Raw genomic sequence first — 19,436 nt, 5'->3', positions numbered from 1 at the left:
CCTGAGCCAAAGTCGGATGCTCAACCGACTGAGCCACCCAGGGCCCCCAAGCTTGTGTTTCCATCTGCTCACTTGGCAACTCCACTTGGTGGCCCCTCGACATAGCAAACTTAACACATCCACACAGAGCTTCTGATCTTCCCCTCAGATGGGCTCCACCCCTGGTCTGTCCCCACTCGCTGTCCCCGAGTCCTCAAGACGAGCAGAGGCCAGAGACGCTGGAATCACCTCTCACTCCTTCCTGCCTTTCCTGCCTCACGCATCCCACTTGGGAGCAGTCGCCGCCGAGGTACCTCCAGGAGGCCACCACTTCTCACCGTCTCCTTGGTTACCTGCTTGCTCCAAGCCACCTGGACTCCCACCCGGATTAGTGGTCTTGCCTCCTAACCGGCCCTGCTTCCACCCATACCCGGTGATGATCATTTTCAACCCAGCAGCCTAAAAAAATCCATCGGAAAACGTCACTGGTTAGCTCCCTCTATTTCTCTCAGAGTAAAATCCAAAATTCTTAACTAAAGCACATAATGCAGGAAACATCCAGCCTGACAACCCCCTGGCCTGGTCTCCTGAGATGCTCCCTTCATTCCTGTAGCCACACTCACCTCCTGGGGTGGGGGTGGGGGGTCACAGTCGCACCTCAGGGCCTTTGCAGTTGGTGTATATTCTAAGGTTGCTTTGACCCCAATCTGACCAGTCTCAGTAATGTGGTGGGCAGACTGCTAAGACCCCAGTGACCTTCTAGAGTAGAAGGAACCTAGGAAATGATGGTCTGTCACTCCCGTGTTACATGAAGCCAAAAGGGGATTTTCGGATATAGTTATGGTTCCTAATTAGTTGACTTAGAGTCAATTAAAAATGGAGATTATCGGGTGGGTCTGGCCTTATGAGATAAGCCTCTTACATCTGGCTCTAGAGGTGGGGGACAGAGGAAGCCAGAAATTTGAAGCATGAGCAGGATTTGACGTACCATCCACTGGCTTTGCAGGTGGTGGTGGCCATGTGGGAGGGGTACACAAGCAGCTCCCTAATCACAGCCAGCGAGGAAATGGGTGCCCCAATCCTACAGCCAACAGGGTACCGAGTTACTCCAGTGGCAAGGAGGAGCTAGGAAAGAGATTCTCGCCCCTGCCATCTTCCAGAGGAGAATGCAACCCATGGGACACCGTGATTTGGCTGTGGGATCCCCTGAGCAGACACCCCGGCCAGACAATGCTAGACTCCTGATGTAGAAGTGAGCCGATACAGGAGTGCTGGTTTAAGCTGCCATAGTTTGTGCTAATTCTATGTGCAGCAACCGAAAAAAAATACAGATAATCTTCAAACCTCTGGAGAGGGAGAAGATATTTTCAGTTCATAGACCCTAGAAGCTCAGATCCATAATATAAAGAAATTCTAAAGAAACAAAGAATGAAAGAATGAAAGAAAGAAAGAAAAGAAAGAAAGAAAGAGAGAGAGAGAAAGAGACAGAGAGAAAGAAAGAAAGAGAGAAAGAAATTGGAAGAAAGAAAGAAATAGAGGGAAAGAAAGAAAGAAAGAAAGAAAGAAAGAAAGAAAGAAAAAAAAAAAAAAGAAAAAGAAAAAGAAAAATACAGGCAACTCCATAGAAAAGGACCAAAACACCTGAAAAGACACTTTACCAAAGCGGATACCCAAGGGGCTAACAAACATCAGGAAAAGATGAAAACTGAAACGAGTTAGGACTCCACACCCACCAAAACCCACCAGTGACAAAGCGAAGAAATACCCAGCGTTGGCCAGGATGAAGCACAGCTGAGCTCCTCCTACACTGCTGGAGGAGGTCAGCTTGGCAAACATACTCTCAAGACGGAACGATCTACTGAACTTGAACCCACGGGTAACCTGTGGCCCAGCAGTCTGGAATGTGTATACTCAACAGACACGACTACACAATCCCATATGCCACACGCACATCATTCACAGTGACGTACAATGGCCTGGCCATCCGAGGTCTCTCCAACATTCCCTGGTCCCCACGCCTCACTTGGCTGCACCCCCACTGGCTTCCCTGCTGTTTCTTGAACGCAGCAGAAACCCTCCTCCCTCCTGCCCTGGCACCTGCTCTGTCCTCCACACAGCGGTCTCCTGCCCCAGAGCACTTCTCGACTGTGGTGTCGCTCGACATCCTGGAAGACAGTTTGGGAAGGTCAGGAAAAAGCTTTGACTTCCACACCTGGGGATCTGCTGCTGTCATCTGGCGAGCAGGGACCACGGATGTCACCACACATCCTACGATGCACAGGACAGTCCCCCCTCCCCCAACAGAGCATCCACAGTGCCGAGGTGACTAAGTCCACCCTGTGGATCACAATGGCTCAGTCCCCAACTTCCTTCAAGTCTGCTGGACTGCCACTCTCCCAGGGAGCCCTTCCCAAACCACCCTGGTTAAGATTTTACATGAGCCTTCAAGAGGGCACGCCTTGCCCACACCCTTTGTTTCTCTATAATAGTTACCATCAGCTGACACACTGTTCTACTTGTTACAGCCTCCCCTTTACCCACTAGAATATACACTCACAAGGCAGTGAGTTGTGATCACTCTCCACATCCCTAGCCCCCTACAACAGGTGCTCAACCGACACTGGTTGGATGGAAGGAAACAGTAAATGAGGAGGGAAGTCACCAAACTTCACCGTGTGCCTGGCACTTTTATTCATTCTCAATTGAAAGGTGCGCGAATATTGTTAAGATGCCAATACCCACCCAAGTCTTTGGGAGGAAGGCCTCTCCTCTGCCTGTATCCTACTCGTTCTAAGTAGTTTGCTTCCAAGGTCTGTGTCTTCACGACTGAAATCTGACTGTATTTTTTGTTCCAGGCAGATTATTGCCCATAAACTTGGGGTGGGGGAGGGAAAGGCAGAGGTAAAGACCACGCACATTCAGGAAACAGACAGCACTCTTTGGATACAAAGCCCATGAAGGCCTAGAGAGAAACTTGGTGCGGGATGGTGAGACTTGACCACACAAATGCTTCTGTTTCTTACGCTAATCATCTGGACTCCCTGAAGTAGCCAAGTGGGCACTTTAACACTGGTGTGGAAGACAAATACACCCCCTCTGTGATGGTGACATCCGAGTTTTAGGAGGGGTCTTGGTGAGAACCTGGGCCATCTCTGAAGGTCAGGAGCATGGGAAGGGTACAAGGGGCCTCAACTTGAAGGGCAAGGCTCTGACGTCAGCCTCTTTGATGCACTGCTTGCTTCCCCATGTCCTGGCTCACAGGACTGGTCTGCAGATTTCTAAGCATGAACTTGCAAAAGTTTCTTAAATTTAGAAGCGATGAGATGTGTTCGAAAATACTGTGCTATTTATAATACATACCCCCAAAGAGGCATTTTCAAAGAATGAGATTTTCGGAAGTGGAACTTTTCTATTTGTTGTTCTTCCCAGTGAATTGTCTTAACCGCCCTCTGTGGACGCAGACTCCGTCCTGGCAACCGATGCATTAGATGGAGATTCTCCTCTACTGGTACCGTTAAGAGCAATCACAGCAAATGATGTGGAGCCCAAGCAACCCACGTTGTGTCCTAAGAGGGTCATCAGCCTCACAGCTGTCACCAACCACATTCGGTCACGACAGGGACTCTGGACCTAAGAACAAGAGAACCTGGCGGGAGGGATCTGGGACCATTTCCATCCTTTCTTTTCATCTGTACCTCCTTGGCCTCTTCTTCCACCCCCTTCTAGAGCTTTCTAGGTTCTTGCCAAGAGGGTATAAGCATCAGTGATGTTTACGGTTTTTAAGTTTGAGAGAAAGAGAGAGGGAGTGCAAGCACACGCAAATGAGGGAGGGGCAGAGATGGGGAGAGAGAGAGAATCCCAGGCAGGCTCCATGCTGTCAGCGCAGACACTGATGCAAGGCTCGAACTCATAAACCACGAAATCATGACGTGAGCTGAGATCGAGAATGTGACACTTAACCGAATGAGCCACCCAGGCACCCCATGTTTGCGATTTCTTTCAAGGGAGAGATACTTGTCCTCCTCTTTCCCCATCCTGCTGGCTAAAATGTGGCCAGGAGGGGACACTTTCTTGGGCCACAAGGACAAGAACAATACATCAGGGATGGCAGAGGAACAAGACAGGAAGAGCCCAGGCCCTCGAACAACCTGCAGAGCAGAGATGGTCTCAAGCTGGCTTAGGCTCCTGTTATTTGGTGATCTTGTTTGCAGGTGAAATTATGTAACAAGACATTATTATGCTAGAAAAAATCCTGGAAAGGTCCACCAGATAATGTGGGGTTGGGAGCCTATGTCTTGATGTCTGAAGGCATTAACAGAGGTTTAGCTCAGGGGAGAGAAGATTAAGGCAAAGCTTGGCAGCTAGCTTCAGACGCCCAGACAGCTGTCCCCAGGGAAAGGGTGGTCTTGCTCTGGTGAGTTCCAGGTTTTTGTTGAATGGGTTGATGAATGAGTGGATAAAACTTGACATGTACAAGTTTCAGGAAGGCATACTTTGATTCCACAAAGAAAAGTCCCTTTGAACAATCGAGGCTAATGGGGAAGAATGTAATGTTTGAGGAACTACTGAATGCCAGGAAAGGCATTAGGTGCTCAGCATCCTGCTTGCGAGGCCATCCCATCCAATATGAAGTCCAAACTACAAATTCATTCACCGTGTGCACCTTAATTCAAAATCCTCCCTTTCTCCAAAGTAGACTAAGGGTCATTAAGCACATGAGAAGATTCTCAACAGCATTCATCATTAGGGAAATGCAAATTGAAATCACAATGAAACACCACTCCACACTTACCAGGATGGCTAAATTAGAAGAGACGACAGCAAATGTTGGCAAGAATTTCGAGAATTAAGAAAGCTCATGCATTGCTGGTGGGGTTGTGAAACAGGCTGCTTGGAAAAATCTGGAAGTTCCTCACAAGATTAAACATAGTCTCTATACAACCCAACTATTCTTACCTAGGAATACACCCAGGAAAACTAAAAATAAACACTGGTACAAAATTTATACGCAAAGGCATGTAACATTCACACGAGCCAAAATAAAAAGTAGAAACAACTTACATGTCCATAAACTGATGAACGTTTAAACAAAACGTGGTCCATCCATACAGTGGAACACTAGTTGGCCAGGAGAAGAAATAAAGCACAGCCACGCTATACAAAATGGGTGAACCTTGAGAACAAGCTACATGGAAGAAGCCAGATGCTCAAGGACAAATACGGTACGATTCCATTTCCATGGAATGTCCATAAGAGGCAGTTTCATGGAGACAGAAAACAGATTGTTGGTTGCTAAGGGCAGTAATGAAGGGAACTTTTTAAAATTAGATACTGATGATAGTGATCACAAAAACTGTGTGTCAAACTACTGAAATATACTTTAAAGAGGTGAATTATAGGTTATGTAAATCTCTCAATAAAGTGGGTTTTTTTAATCCTTTAGCTGCCATGCTGCCTAATGCTGTATCCATGTACACCATTATTTACCTAATATTTTCCTTTAAAGCCACTTAATTTTTTTTAAATGAAATTTTACAGGTTTCTGGGAAGATAGCAAAATAGGAGCATCCTAAGTTCAATTCATTCCACGGACACACTGAGACAACACCCATGTCAATGCAGCTAACCCACAAAATGACTTGAGGACCAGCATTAACAAACTTCCCCAGTTAATTGCAGACAGGAGGCCGTGTCAAAAAGGGTAGAGGGGGAAGACACACACTTGGGACCTAAATCCCTGGGGAGATGAACCATGAACAGGAGGGATACCATAAGCAAAGAGAAGGGAGAAAACAGATCTAACACCAGGCATCCCAGACATGGAGACCTGGACTGAGGAGGGAAGTCCCTGTAATATTTGGCTTTGAGAACCAGTGGGGCTTAACTTGATGAATTTTTTTAATCAGGAGAGCTTACAACTCTGGGGACTTAAAAACTGGTGAGCTTAGCTCTTGGAGAGCTGGAAGACAATAGGAAACTGAGTCCCATCATTTAAGAGCCAGTTACAAAGAACTGGGCTGAGATACAACATAGAAACAGGTGCCTTGGGTAAGAAGGAGATTTATTAATCTCAGAACATATGCTGGAGGGGCAAGGATCTTGAGATTTCTCCAACAAGAGCTGGCAGGCCCCAGTTCTCCACCCTGCCCCCAACCTAGACAGCCTGACAGTTGCAGGAACCAGCATGAACACCTCCAACCCCGACCTTGCTAACACTGCAGACCCCCCACCTCTACATTTCCCTGCAGATCTGTCCCATCCAACCTACACCATTCAGGAGGAATCCCTCTAAAGTGGCTCCTTGTGCATTGCGTCCTGTAAGCATCCCTGGCAAGGACCACCCACTCCAAAGAGACTCCTGCCCCCAGGAAGAGGGGAAGATAAGCACATATGCCAGGGTACCCACAGTCCTAGCAGCGACACTGGAGAGCTGGCAGTACAGAGAAAGCATTCTGCTAACTAGGGACTGCAGCCTCAGCAGGTGGACTGGGGCCAGGTGTCTGGTCTGAGTGCTCACATCACCCAACTACAAGTCTAAAGCAGCCTCACACTGGCTCCTTAACAGCACAGGGGCCCAAGTCTGCCTGATGTGTCAACAAAAGGGGCCACTGCAGATGACTGGACTGAAGGTGGATGTGGTTCAGCCACAATAGTAGGGCACACATAAGCCCTGAAGTGCTTGGTTCTGGTGAGCAGGGTCGTTGTGCTAAGGGACACCACAGGATCTCTTCTTCATAAGGCTGTTACTTTCAAGATCAGGAGATGTAGCTGACTTTCCTCACACGTAGAAGCAAACATGGAGTTACAGAAATTGAGGAGACAGAGGAATAGATCCCAAATGACAGAAGACGACAAACCCACAGCAAGTGAGTTAAGTGAAACCGATTAACAATACACCTGATGAAAAATCCAAAGTTATGGTCATAAAGATAATAGACTTAAGGGTGGGGAGGATCTCAGTGAGAACTTCAACAAAAATATTTTTAAAAAGATCCAATCAGATGAAGAACTCAGTGACCGAAATTAAAAATACACTTGATGGAATCAATAGACTAGAGGAAGCACAACAATAGATCAGCAAGGTGGAAGACAGTAACAGAAAGTAACGGAGCTGAATATCACAAAGAAAACGGAGTAATAAATGAGAGTTAGTTAAGAGAACTCCATGAAATCTTCAAGTGTGATAACATTCACAGTACAGAGATCCTGGGAAGAGAGAAAAGTGGGAAATAGCAGCTGTAAACTTCCCTAACCTGGGGAAGGAAGCAGACATCAAGATCTAGGAGGCACAGAGAACCCCCAACAAAATGAACCTAAGAAAGTCCACAGGAAGAAATATACCCATTAAAATGCCCCCACCCAAAATAGTGATAGAGGATTTTAAGAGCAACAAAAGAAAACCATTACATATAAGGGAAATCCTATAAGGCTATCTGATGACTGTTCAGCAAAAACTTTGCAGGTGAGAGAAGAGTGGCAGGATATATACAAAGGGCTGAATGGGAAACACCTGCAACCAAGAATACTCTGTGCAGCAAGGCCACACTTCAGAATAGAAGTGGAGATCAACAGTTTCCCGGACAAAAATGAAAGGAGTTCATCATCATTAAACCAGCCTTACAAGAAACGTTAAAGGGAATTCTTTGTGTGGAAATTAAAGGCTTTACAGGGTAAGGAAATGAGAGGGAAAAAAATTCACACACAAATGCAAACACAACAGACTAATCACTTAGGAAACCAGTACAGAGGTTAAGCAAAAATGCAACTTTACCTGTAAAAATCACTCACGGGATTTATCAAATAAAAGCATGTGAAGTAGGACATCATATATATATACGATGTGCAGTGGTGCAGTGGTAAAAATGTGCTTTTAGAAGGGGTTCAAACTTAAGCAACCATCAACTTAACACAGACTGTTACAGGCAGATGTTATATATGAACCAAATGGTAACCACAAATCAAAAACCTGTCATACTTCCACAAAAAATAAAAAGGCATCTAAGCAGATCACTAAAGAAAGCCATCAAACCATGAGGGAAAGGAGCAAAAGCAAAGGAACAGAAGAACTACAAAACAGCCATAAAACAAGTCACAAAATGACGTTAAGTATATGCCAATCAATAACTAAACGTAAAGGGACTGAAAGTTCTAATCAAGAGACAGAAGGTGGCTGAAAGGATAAAAAAGAAAGACCCATCTATATGCAGACTACAAGAGATTTACTTCAGAAATAAAGACTCCTGCTGATTGAAAGTAAAGGAATGGAAACCCATTTATTAAGCAAACAGAAAGCTGGGGTAGCAATACTGATATCTGATAAAATAGACTTTAAAATGACTTTAACACGAGACAGAGAAAGACACTACATAATCAAACGGAACAATCCAACAAGAGAATATAACAACGTAAGTATACACCCAACATAGGAACACCTAAATACATAAAGCGACTATAACAAACAAAAGAAAAAATAATACAATAATACTAAGGCTCTTCAATCCCCCACTTACATCAATGGTTAGATCATCCAGATAGAAAACTCAACAAGGGAACAGGGACTTTGAACAACACACTGGACCAGATGGACGAAACAGACACATTTAGAACATTCCATCCCCAAACAGTGGCATACATTCTTTTTGAGTGCACATGGAACATTCTCCAGAATAGATCACATGCTAGGTCACAAAACAAATCTCAATTCATTCAAGAACACTGAAATCATATCCTGGATCTTTTCTGAGCACAACAGTATAAAACTAGCAAACAACCCCCCCCCCCAAAAAAAAACCCAAGAACACAAATACATGAAGCCTAAAGAACATGCTACCAAACAATGAATGGGTTGACCACCTTATGCTGTTAGTCTCAAACTATTCCAAAACAGAGGAAGCAAAGCTTTCAAATTCATTGTAGGTGGCCAGCATTACCCAGATAACAAGACCAGATAAGGACACTACACAAAAAGAAAACTATAGGCCAGTATCTCTGATGATCATAGATGGGAAAACCCTCAACAAAATGTTAGCCAAACAAATCTGAAAATATATTAAAGGGGGATTTCTTCCAAGGATGCAAGGGTGATTCAATATTCACAAATCAATGTGATATATCACGTCAATAAGAGAAAGAATGAAAAAAAAGTATGACCATTTTAATACATGTACCTGACATCTGTCAGAATGTCTATTATCAAAAAAACAACAAAGGGGCGCCTGGGTGGCTCAGTTTGTTAAGCGTCCAACTCTTGATTTCAGCTCAGGTCATGGTCTCATGGTCATGGGATGAAACCCTGCATTGGGCTCTATGTTGAGCATGGAACCTGCTTGGGATTCTCTCTCCCTCTCTCACTGCTCCTCCCCTTCTCAGGCTCACTCTCTCTCAAAATAGATAACTAATAAAACATTTTTAAACACACAAGTAATTATTGGGAGGATGTGGAGAAACCACACAATTACTGTTGGTGGGAATGCAAGCTGGCACAGCCACCGTGGAAGACAGTATGGAGGTTCTTCAAAAAGGTACAAATAAAACTACCTTATGATCCAATAATCCCCTACTGAGTGCCCCAAGAACACAAACAACACTAATTCAAAAAGATAAAGGCACCCCTATGTTTACTGCAGCATTATTTAAAGCAGCCAAGATACGGAAGTGATCCAAGCATCCATCCATCAGTAGACAGACGGGTAAAATATAGGATGAAACATCACTCAGCCGTAAAAAACTGAAATCTTGCCAATTGCAACATGGATAGACCCGTAAGGTGTAAAGTTAAGTGAGAGAAGTCAGAGAAAGAAATAGCAGAGGATTTCACTCCTATGTGGAATTTGAGAAACGAAACAAATGAACAGAGATGAGAAGAGAAACAAAACAGACTCATAAATAGAGACAAGGGATGGTCGCCAGAGGGGAGGTGGGTGGGGGCAGGGGTAAAATAGGTGAAGGGAATGAAGAGAACACTTACCGTGGTGAGAGCTGAGTCACGTACAGCAATGCTGAGTCATTGTACACCTGACACTAATCTAACACTAAGTAAATTACACTCGAATAAAAAAGAAATGATCCAAACTGAAGCAGAGAGACAACAGCTACCTGGGTGGCCTGTGGGGGTGGGGTGGTAATCAAGTCGTCTAATATCCGTGCAATGGGAACGTCAGAAGAACAAAGACATGGGCAGCTTCCCTTCTAAAGCAGGGAATGGAAATCAGTTACAGAGAAAACGTAACAGGGAAAGGTCTTTAGGTTGATTCTTTGAAAAAGTTAACGTTAATACGCTACTAGCTTAGAAGGATTAACAGTCTAAAGGTAATACTACAAGTGAAAACACATCACTACCGTCTTATAGACATTAAAAATAATTTTATGAACACTTGTTTCAATAAGTTCGACAAGTTTTTTTTTTTTTTTTTAAGTCCCTACATTCCTGGAATTAAACTAATTACCAAAACTGACCAGGAAGAAATGTAAAGTCTCAAGAGTCTTTTTTTTTTATGTATTAAAGTAATTGAATCCATAATTTAAAAGCATCCCGCAGGGGCGCCTGGGTGGCGCAGTCGGTTAAGCGTCCGACTTCAGCCAGGTCACGATCTCGCGGTCTGTGAGTTCGAGCCCCGCGTCAGGCTCTGGGCTGATGGCTCGGAGCCTGGAGCCTGTTTCCGATTCTGTGTCTCCCTCTCTCTCTGCCCCTCCCCCGTTCATGCTCTGTCTCTCTCTGTCCCAAAAATAAATAAAAAAAACGTTGAAAAAAAAAAAAAAAAAAAAAAAAAAAAAAAAAAAAAAAAAGCATCCCGCAAAGAAAACTCCATGCCAAGATGGCTCTACTGGTGAATTTTGTCCATCATTTAAGGAATTTTACCAGACAAAAATGATGCCATACCAACGTCTTCATGAAAGAATATTCCCAACGCATTTTTAAGAAGCCAGCATCGTTCCAACACAAAACCAAGCAGAGACATTGCAAGAAACAGCTGCTACTGACCACTATTGCTTGGGAACAGATACACAAACATTCTCAACAAAATATTCAGAAAATTGAATCTTGCAATCAGGTGAAGTTTGATCCTGGAATACAATATTGGTTTAACATCTGAAAATTACAAAATTCATCACCTTAAGAGATAAAGGAATAAGGCCACAGAATTATTTCAATAGATGCAGAAAAAGCTTCGAAAAACTATCAATATACACTTATGACAACTGTCAGAAAACCTGATAAAGTGTATCCACAAAAACCTACAGCTATCATAATTTGGTGAAAAGACTGTGTCCCCCCTAACATCGGGAACAAGGAAAAGAGGTCTGTTCTGGCCAGTTGGATTTAACATTTTACTAGAGAGCGTAGCTAATGCAATAGAAAGAGAAGTACATGCAAGTCACAAAAGTTAGCAAGAGCTAAAACTTTATTTATAAATTATGATCATTGTGTATGTAAAAACTCCTAAGCACCCTATCAAAAACAGAACAAAGCCTGACTAGATATAAGAATCAAATTTAGCAATACTGCAGGAAAAGAGGTCAAAAGATAAAAATCCATTTTTTCCTAGGATATCAGCAGTGAATAGTTGAAAAATGAAACTTAATACCATTTAAAATAGCATCAAAAAAAACCACTCAAATAAATTCCAAGAGCTAGAAGAAGCTTCACTGAAAATTATGTCCCATCCCTAGAGAAGATCTAAATGAAGATCTCTCTTCTGTCATGGGTTGGAGAATTCGCTGTTAAGAGGTCAATTTCTTCTTCAATTCCCCTGCAGATCTAAAACAATCTCAAAAAGTACGGCAAGATTTTATGGTAGAAACTGACAAGATGAATGTAAGTTTTATAGGAGAAGACAGGTGACCTAAAACAACCCAAACAGTTTTGGAAAGCAGAGTCCTGACATAAGGACCAGTAGACCAACAGAATGACAAGCTGTGAAATAGACCCACACTTACAAAATAAAGTTCCGAAAAGAAGTTGCCGGACAATTTAACACAGAAAGGACAATTAACGAGCAGTGCAGAAACAACTAGGTATTTCTATAGAACAGAAGGGAACTTTGAATTCATAGACCACTTCACACACAAGGGTTAGAACAAGATGGACCAAAGCCATCCACAGAGATTCTAGAAACATAGGAGCATAGGGGCGCCTGGGTGGCTCAGTCGGTTGAGCGGCCAACTTCGGCTCAGGTCACGATCTTGCGGTCCGTGAGTTCGAGCCCCGCGTCGGGCTCTGTGCTGACGGCTTGGAGCCTGAAGCCTGTTTCGGATTCTGTGTCTCCCTCTCTCTGACCCTCCCCCCTTCATGCTCTGTCTCTCTCTGTCTCAAAAATAAATAAACGTTAAAAAAAATTTAAAAAAAAGAAACATAGGAGCATAACTTCATGATCTTGAGATAAAGATTTCTTCACCAAGAGGCAAAAAGACCTAATCACTAAAGTTGTAAAACGTTAAACTATACTTCATCAAAAACATATATACATATCCATGCATCAAAGGACCCTGGTTAAAAAAATAAAGTAAGCCATTAACTGGAAAAGAAAGTCATAACACATATACCTGACAAAGGACTTACATCTATGGCATATAAACAAATATTAAATAGGAATAAAAAGACAAAGAAAGAAAGGAACAAAAGACCTGAAGGCCCCTTTACAGAGGAGGGTCTAGGACCGTAAATATCACATGTGGACAGACATGTGGAGCCATTCACCTCCCCCGCCACCAGTGGAGGTGTGGAAAATGAAAATAGGACCAGAGAGTCCCTCGAGAAATGAAGATCCGTATCCAAAACCAGTCTTGTACAAGAAAGGCGTAAAGGTTCTGTGTCCAAATAGCCCAAAGCTGAGCACAACCAAATGTCCAAGAAGCGGTAAATACATTATGTTCACACTGCAATACCCTTCGGCAATTAGAGGGGGCACCTGGGTGGCTCAGTCGGTTGAGCATCTGACTCCCGATTTTGGCTCAGGTCATGATCTCCTGAGACTGACCCTGCATCGGACTCTGCACTGACAGCACGAGGCCGCCTTGGGAGTCTCTCTGCCTGCCCCTCCCCCACTTGCGCTCGCTCACCCTCAAAATAAACTTTTCAGTGGAAGAAAACATACTGTTGTCACCTGTATGATTTCAGGTCGTCTCGAGCAGAGATTCCTATGCAGAGAGTGCACCAGATCCTAGGCTCCTCGTCACAGCAGGTCACCCTTACTGAGCACGATGTCCCGGGCACTATTCTAAGTGACTCAGGGAGATTAACCGCCCAAGACTGATGAAGAGTCCCTGCGACATTCACTTTCCTTTAACGGGTGGAAAAAGCTGACCCACACATTCACACTGAGGGCCTCACCTGGGAGTCGCTTAATGAAGGCATTCAGTTAGTGACAGTGACCTAGCTCCTGGGAGGAACGGCTTTGCCGCTGGCGAGGTGATGTCACGCTTCGTATTGTACATCAGGTTCAGGACTTACAAGCCCAGAGTGAAACACAGGTTTTGTGGAGCCCAGGCTGTGTGGCTCCCCTAGGGAGAGGCTCCCCTAGAGAGCAGGACCCCATGCTTGGTGAGACAGGCTCCTCCTTGCCCGGGGACCTCAGGGGACATGTTTGGGCCATAACAAGTCCTCCCACAGCCCCACCCAGCCCATGAGGGACAAACCCAACCCAGCAGGCTATGGTGGAAGGAAGTGAGGAGAACCCTCAGGTCTGGGGCTATCGGTATGTAAATTTCCCATTGCTCTTTGGAAATCAATTATAAACAGAGCCCATTATTTTGAAGCACACGAATGTCCGTGTCCATTGCTACATGTGGCCCAAAATATGAACCAAGCGCTTTACGGTCCCTGTCTGCGTAGACGTAGGGCAGGCTTGCTTTCCAGGTCTCTGTTGGAGACTGGGGGGAACCTTGCCATGCTACCCTACATGCGTGGAGAGCTTCAGTCGCCCGTAACATGGCTTTGCGCAAAGGAGAAAGAAGGCGGCCTTTCCCCTGGCAGAGGCAGCCCCATGCACCCATGCAGGACCCTCGCCAGGACGAGAGAAACAGGGCTTGGATGCCATCTCCCACCTGTCGCACTGACAAGGCATCCTAGAGCTGAAGGTCACCTCCCCAACCACATGTGGCAGGCTTTACAGAGGCCACAGATTTCCACCTGAGGGGAGCTAATAAAACCCTTCAGAATTCCGCCTTCCATGTAGAGCTTGGCTATGGCAAGCATGCCTCTGTGAAACTGTCCTTCGGATGAAAGCCCTATTGAGACAACAAAAAAATCCACTCCTGGCAGATGGCTAAGGGGTTGTTGCTGCGTGGAGAACACTAGTGATGCGTAACTGGCCCGGCTCCAAGGGTCGCAGCGTGTCATCCTTTCTGGGCAGAGGATCAACGTAGCACCAAGCCCAGGCAGAGAGCCGGGCCTTGGTTCTGCAGAGTTCTCAAAGGTGCGATGGCTTAGCTCAGGGACCTCCTGCACTCCTTCTCATGCACAAGACTCTCTGTTCCCTGGTTCAGCTACGTCAGGCAAAGACACGCTTCTTGAAAGCACTCTGAGGGGACAAGGGAGATTCAGTAAGCGTGGGGCCGGGGCCACACAGCCAATCGATCCAAATTCAAACGCAGGGCTTTCGACTGCACATGTGGTGTTTTTCCCACATGCTTCCCCCGCGTGGGATCCAAGCCAGGAGGACGCCCCCAACGTCAACAACCCTTAAGAGTGCGGTATTGCTGCCTCTAAGCCCAAAACATGCCTCCAGCAAATCCGAGGTAAGAGGACCCACTTCACGCACGCCACGCAGGCAAAAATTAAGTCAAGCAACAGACTGTGATAGGTGTAAAAACAGCTCCTCAAGATACCCGTGCCTCCATCCCCACATCGGGGGTGGGTGGTGGGTAGGTCCTGCACGTGGCGAGGGGGAAGGAAGTACGCAGATAGAATTGCTGTGCCCAACATAATCGCAGGGGCCCGTAGAACAGAAGGGGGAGGCTGAAGGGGACAGAGAGGCCCAGGGAGGATTCTACCTGCGGGTACGGGCTATGGGGGAGGAAAGACCAGAGCCAAGAAATACAGGTGGCTTCTAGAAGCAGGAAAGGGCCAAGAAATGAACCTTGAGAAGAGAACGCGGCCCTGCCAACACCTTCGTTTTGAGCACAGCGGGACCTCGTTTCAAGCTTGTGCCCAACAGAACTGGAAGAGAAGTTCGCGGAGTTTTTCAGCTGCTGTGAAGGTGGCAGTCTGCTCCTACAGCAACAGGACATGAACGCGCCCAGAACCTTCCCGGGCTCCCTGGTGCTGGGTGCTGTGGGAACACAAGACCCCAGATGGAGCGATGGAAGTGCTGGTGGTACCGGGGTCACCAAGCCCATATGCTGGTGGCAAGCAGACCACGGAGGAGGCTGCCACAGCATCCACGCAGAAGGGGACAGGCCAGGACAGGTGCCGGCAGAGGATGAGACTCACGGATGGACCAAGGGGACAGTCGTGGTGGCTGCTCACAAGGGCTGTGGGTGGGCGGGGCGATGAAAGAGGCAGGTGGGGTCTTGTTGGAGGTTCTTGGCACATCCCTTTTACCGCAGGGGCTTCACCGGGTCCTATTGGGAGTCTCCAAAAGCTGTTCTGTACTCCTTAAAGCTGCTGCATGTCCCTGTCCCCAGAGGCACATGTGCCAGGGCACAGGGGTTGTCATTTACCATCTGCGGGGTGAGGCACCAGTGAGGGAAGAGGTGTGTTAGTTAGGAGGGGTGCAGGCGAGGGAGGAAATGACCACCATCTGCTCTGGCGCTTTGGGGGAAGGGGCAGGACAAGGACGAGGACACGGGCTTGGTGACCCCAGTTTAGTTGGAAGAACAGTCTTGAGGATGGAGCTTAAGGGACCCTGGTGTCTGTGGCAATGCCCTTAGCTGTCAGTTTGTGGTCCCCACCTGGAAAGCCGCCTTGGGCCTGCTCACCAAGCGGGGCCACCTGCCATGGCCGGTCCACACTGGGAGGCCACGGGCAGGGTGCTTGTGTGGGGGACCTTGACCGAGGAGGGGTATGGCAGTGCAACAAGGGATTGGCTGCCTAGAGAAGACGGTCCATACAGGGAGGTGGAGAAGGGGAGGCTGGCCCCAGGACACAAGGATTCAGGAGGGGGAGCCTTCACTTTAGACAATGGATGCTATTTCCAGCCACAGTTGGGAGGAAAGGGCTTGTATATCTCCAACACCACAGAAGTTCATTTGTTTGAGGTTCTTGGCATGAGACACGAGGTAGCCCAGGCTGAACAAGTCCTGCTGAACAAGTCAGCCCAGTAAGACTGGGATAGAGGCTCAAGAATTAGAAGAGGTCATCATGAGCCCAGAGGAAAACTCTGAAGATATAGGGAAGTTTTGTAGGGTACATTTTCTGTTTTTAAATACAATTTATTGTCAGATTGCTTTACATATAACACCCAGTGCTCATCCCAACAAGTGCCCTCAATGCCCATCATCCATTTTCCCTCTCACTCACCCCTCCTTCTACCCTCAGTTTGTTCTCTGCATTTAAGAGTCTCTTATGGTTTGCCTCCCTCTCTCTCTGTTTGTAACTCTTTTTGTTCCCCTTCTCTTCCCCCATGATCTTCTGTTAAATTTCTCAAGATCCACATATGAGTGAAAACATAGGTTATCTGTCTTTCTTTGACTGACTTATTTCAGTCACCATAATACCTTCCAGTTCCATCCATGTTGCTACAAGTGGCATAGTTTCATGTTTTCTCATTGCCAAGTAGTATTCCTTTGTATATATAAACCACATCTTCTGTATCTATTCATCAGTTGATGGAAATTTAAGCTCTTTCCAGAATTTGGCTATTGTTGAAAGCGCTGCTATAAACATTGGGGCACATGTGCCCCTAAGCATCAGCACTCCTGTATCCCTTGGGTAAATTCCTAGTAGTGCTATTGCTGGGTCATAGGGTAGATCTATTTTTAATTTTTTGAGGAACCTCCACACTGTCTTCCAGAGCGGCTGTGCCAGTTTGCATTCCCACCAACAGTGCAAGAGGGTTGCCATTTCTCCACATTCTCCCCAGCATCTATAGTCTCCTGAGTTGTTCATTTTATCCATTCTGACCAGTGTGAGGAGGTATCTCAGTGTGGTTTTGATTTGTAGTTCCCTGATGATGAGTGACATTGAGCATCTTTTCATGTGTCTGTTGGCCATGTGGATGTCTTCTTTAGAGAACTGTCTATTCATGTTTTCTGCCCATTTCTTCACTGGATTATTTTTTTTTCGGGTGTTGAGTTTAAGTTCTTTACAGATTGTGGATACTAGCCCTTTATCCGATATGTAATTTGCAAATATCTTTTTCCATTCCATCGGTTGCCTTTTAGTTTTGTTGATTGTTTCCTTTGTAGTGCAGAAGATTTTTATCTTCATGAGGTCCGAATAGTTCATTTTTGCTTTTAATTCCCTTGCCTTTGGAGACATGTCGAGCAAGAAATTGCTGTGGCTGAGGTCAAAGAGGTTGTTGCCTGATTTCTCCTCCAGGGTTTGGATGGTTTCCTGTCTCACATTTAGGTCTTTCATACATTTTGAGTTTATTTTTGTGTTTGGTGTAAGAAAGTGGTCTAGTTTCATTCTTCTGCATGTTGATGTCCAGGTCTCCCCCACCACCATTTGCTAAACAGACTGTCTTTTTTTCCATTGGATGCTCTTTCCTGCTTTGTCAAAGATGAGGTGGCCATACATTCATGGGTCCAATTCTGGATTCTCTTCCATTGGTCTGTGTGTCCAATTCTATTCCATTGGTCTGTGTGTCTGTTTTTGGCCAATACCATACTATCTTGATGATTACAGCTTTGTAGTAGAGGCTAAAGTCTGGGATTGTGATGCCTCCTGCTTTGGTTTTTTTCTTCAATATTACTTTGGCTATTCGGGGTCTTTTGTGGTTCCATATAAATTTTAGGACTGTTTTTTCTAGCTTTGAGAAGAATGCCAATGGAATTCTGATTGGGATTGCATTGGCTGTGTAGATTGCTTTGGGTAGTATTGACATACCAACAATCTTCTTTCAATCCATAAACTTGGAATGTTTTTCAATTTTTTAATATTTCTTTTTGAGAGAGAGAGAGAGACAGAGCATGGGCCGGGGAGGGACTAAGAGTGAGGGAGACACAGAATCCAAAGCAAGCTCCAGGCTCTGAGCTGTAAGCAGAGTCTGATGTGGGGCTTGAACTCATGGACCATTAGATCATGGCCTGAACCGAAGTCAGATGCTTAACCAACTGAGCCACCCAGGCGCCCGTTTTTCCTTTTCTTTGTGTCTTCGTCAGTTTCCTTCATAAGCTTTCTGTAGTTTTCAGCATATAGGTCTATTATATCTTTGATAGGTTTATTCCTAGGTATTTTATGGTTCTTGGTGCAATTTTGAATGGGATCAGCTTATTTCTCTTTCTGTTGCTTCATTATTATTGTATAAAAATGCAACCGATTCTGTACATTTTTTACCCTGTGACCTCGCTGAATTCATGTATCAGTTTTAGCAGCCTTTTAGTGGACTCTTTCAGGTTTTCCATGTGGAGTATCATGTCGTCCATGAAAACTGAAGGTTTGACTTCTTCTTTGCCCATTTTGATGCCTTTTATTTCCTTTTGTTGTCTGACTGCCGATGCTAGGACTTCCAACACTATGTTAAACAACAGCGGTGAGAGTGGACATCCCTGTCTTGTTCCCATCTCAGGGGGAAAACTCTCAGTTCTTCCCCATTGAGGATTATATTAGTTGTGGGCTTTTCATGTATGGCTTTTATGATGTTTAAGTACGTTCCTTCTATCCCGACTTTCTTGAGGGCTTTTATTAAGAAAGAATGTTGTATTTTGTCAAGTGCTTTTTCTGCATCTATTGACAGGATCACATGGTTCTTCTCCTTTCTTTTATTAATGTGACGTATCACATTGACTGATTTGTGAATATTGAACCAGCCCTGCAACCCAGGAATGAATCCCACTTGATCATGGTGAATAATTCTTTTTATATGTTGTTGAATTTGATTTGCTAGTATCTTGTTGAGAATTTTTGCATCCATGTTCGTCAGGAATATTGGTCTATAATTCTCCTTTTTTGTGGGGTCTCTGTCTGGTTTGGGAATCAAAGGAATGTTGGCCTTATAGAATAAGTCCAGAAGTTTTCCTTCCATTTCTATTTTTGGAACAGGTTGTAAAGAATAGGTATTAACTCTGCTTTAAATGTCTGATAGAATTCCCCAGGGAAGCATCTGGCCCAGGACTCTCATCTGTTGGGAGATTTTCTATAACTCATTCCATTTCTTCACTAGTTATGGGTCTGTTCAAATTTTCTATTTCATCCTGTTTGAGTTCGGGTAGTGTGTGGGTGTCTAGGCATTTGTTCATTTCTTCCAGGTTATCCAGTTTGTTGGCATATAATTTTTCAGAGTATTATCTGATAAATGCTTGTATCACCAAGGAATTGGTCATGATAAATCCATTTTATTTTTTTTTAATTTTTT

This window comes from Panthera leo, chromosome E3, assembly GCF_018350215.1.
Source record: "Panthera leo isolate Ple1 chromosome E3, P.leo_Ple1_pat1.1, whole genome shotgun sequence".
Lineage (NCBI taxonomy): Eukaryota > Metazoa > Chordata > Mammalia > Carnivora > Felidae > Panthera > Panthera leo.
This window is presented reverse-complemented; position numbering follows the sequence as displayed.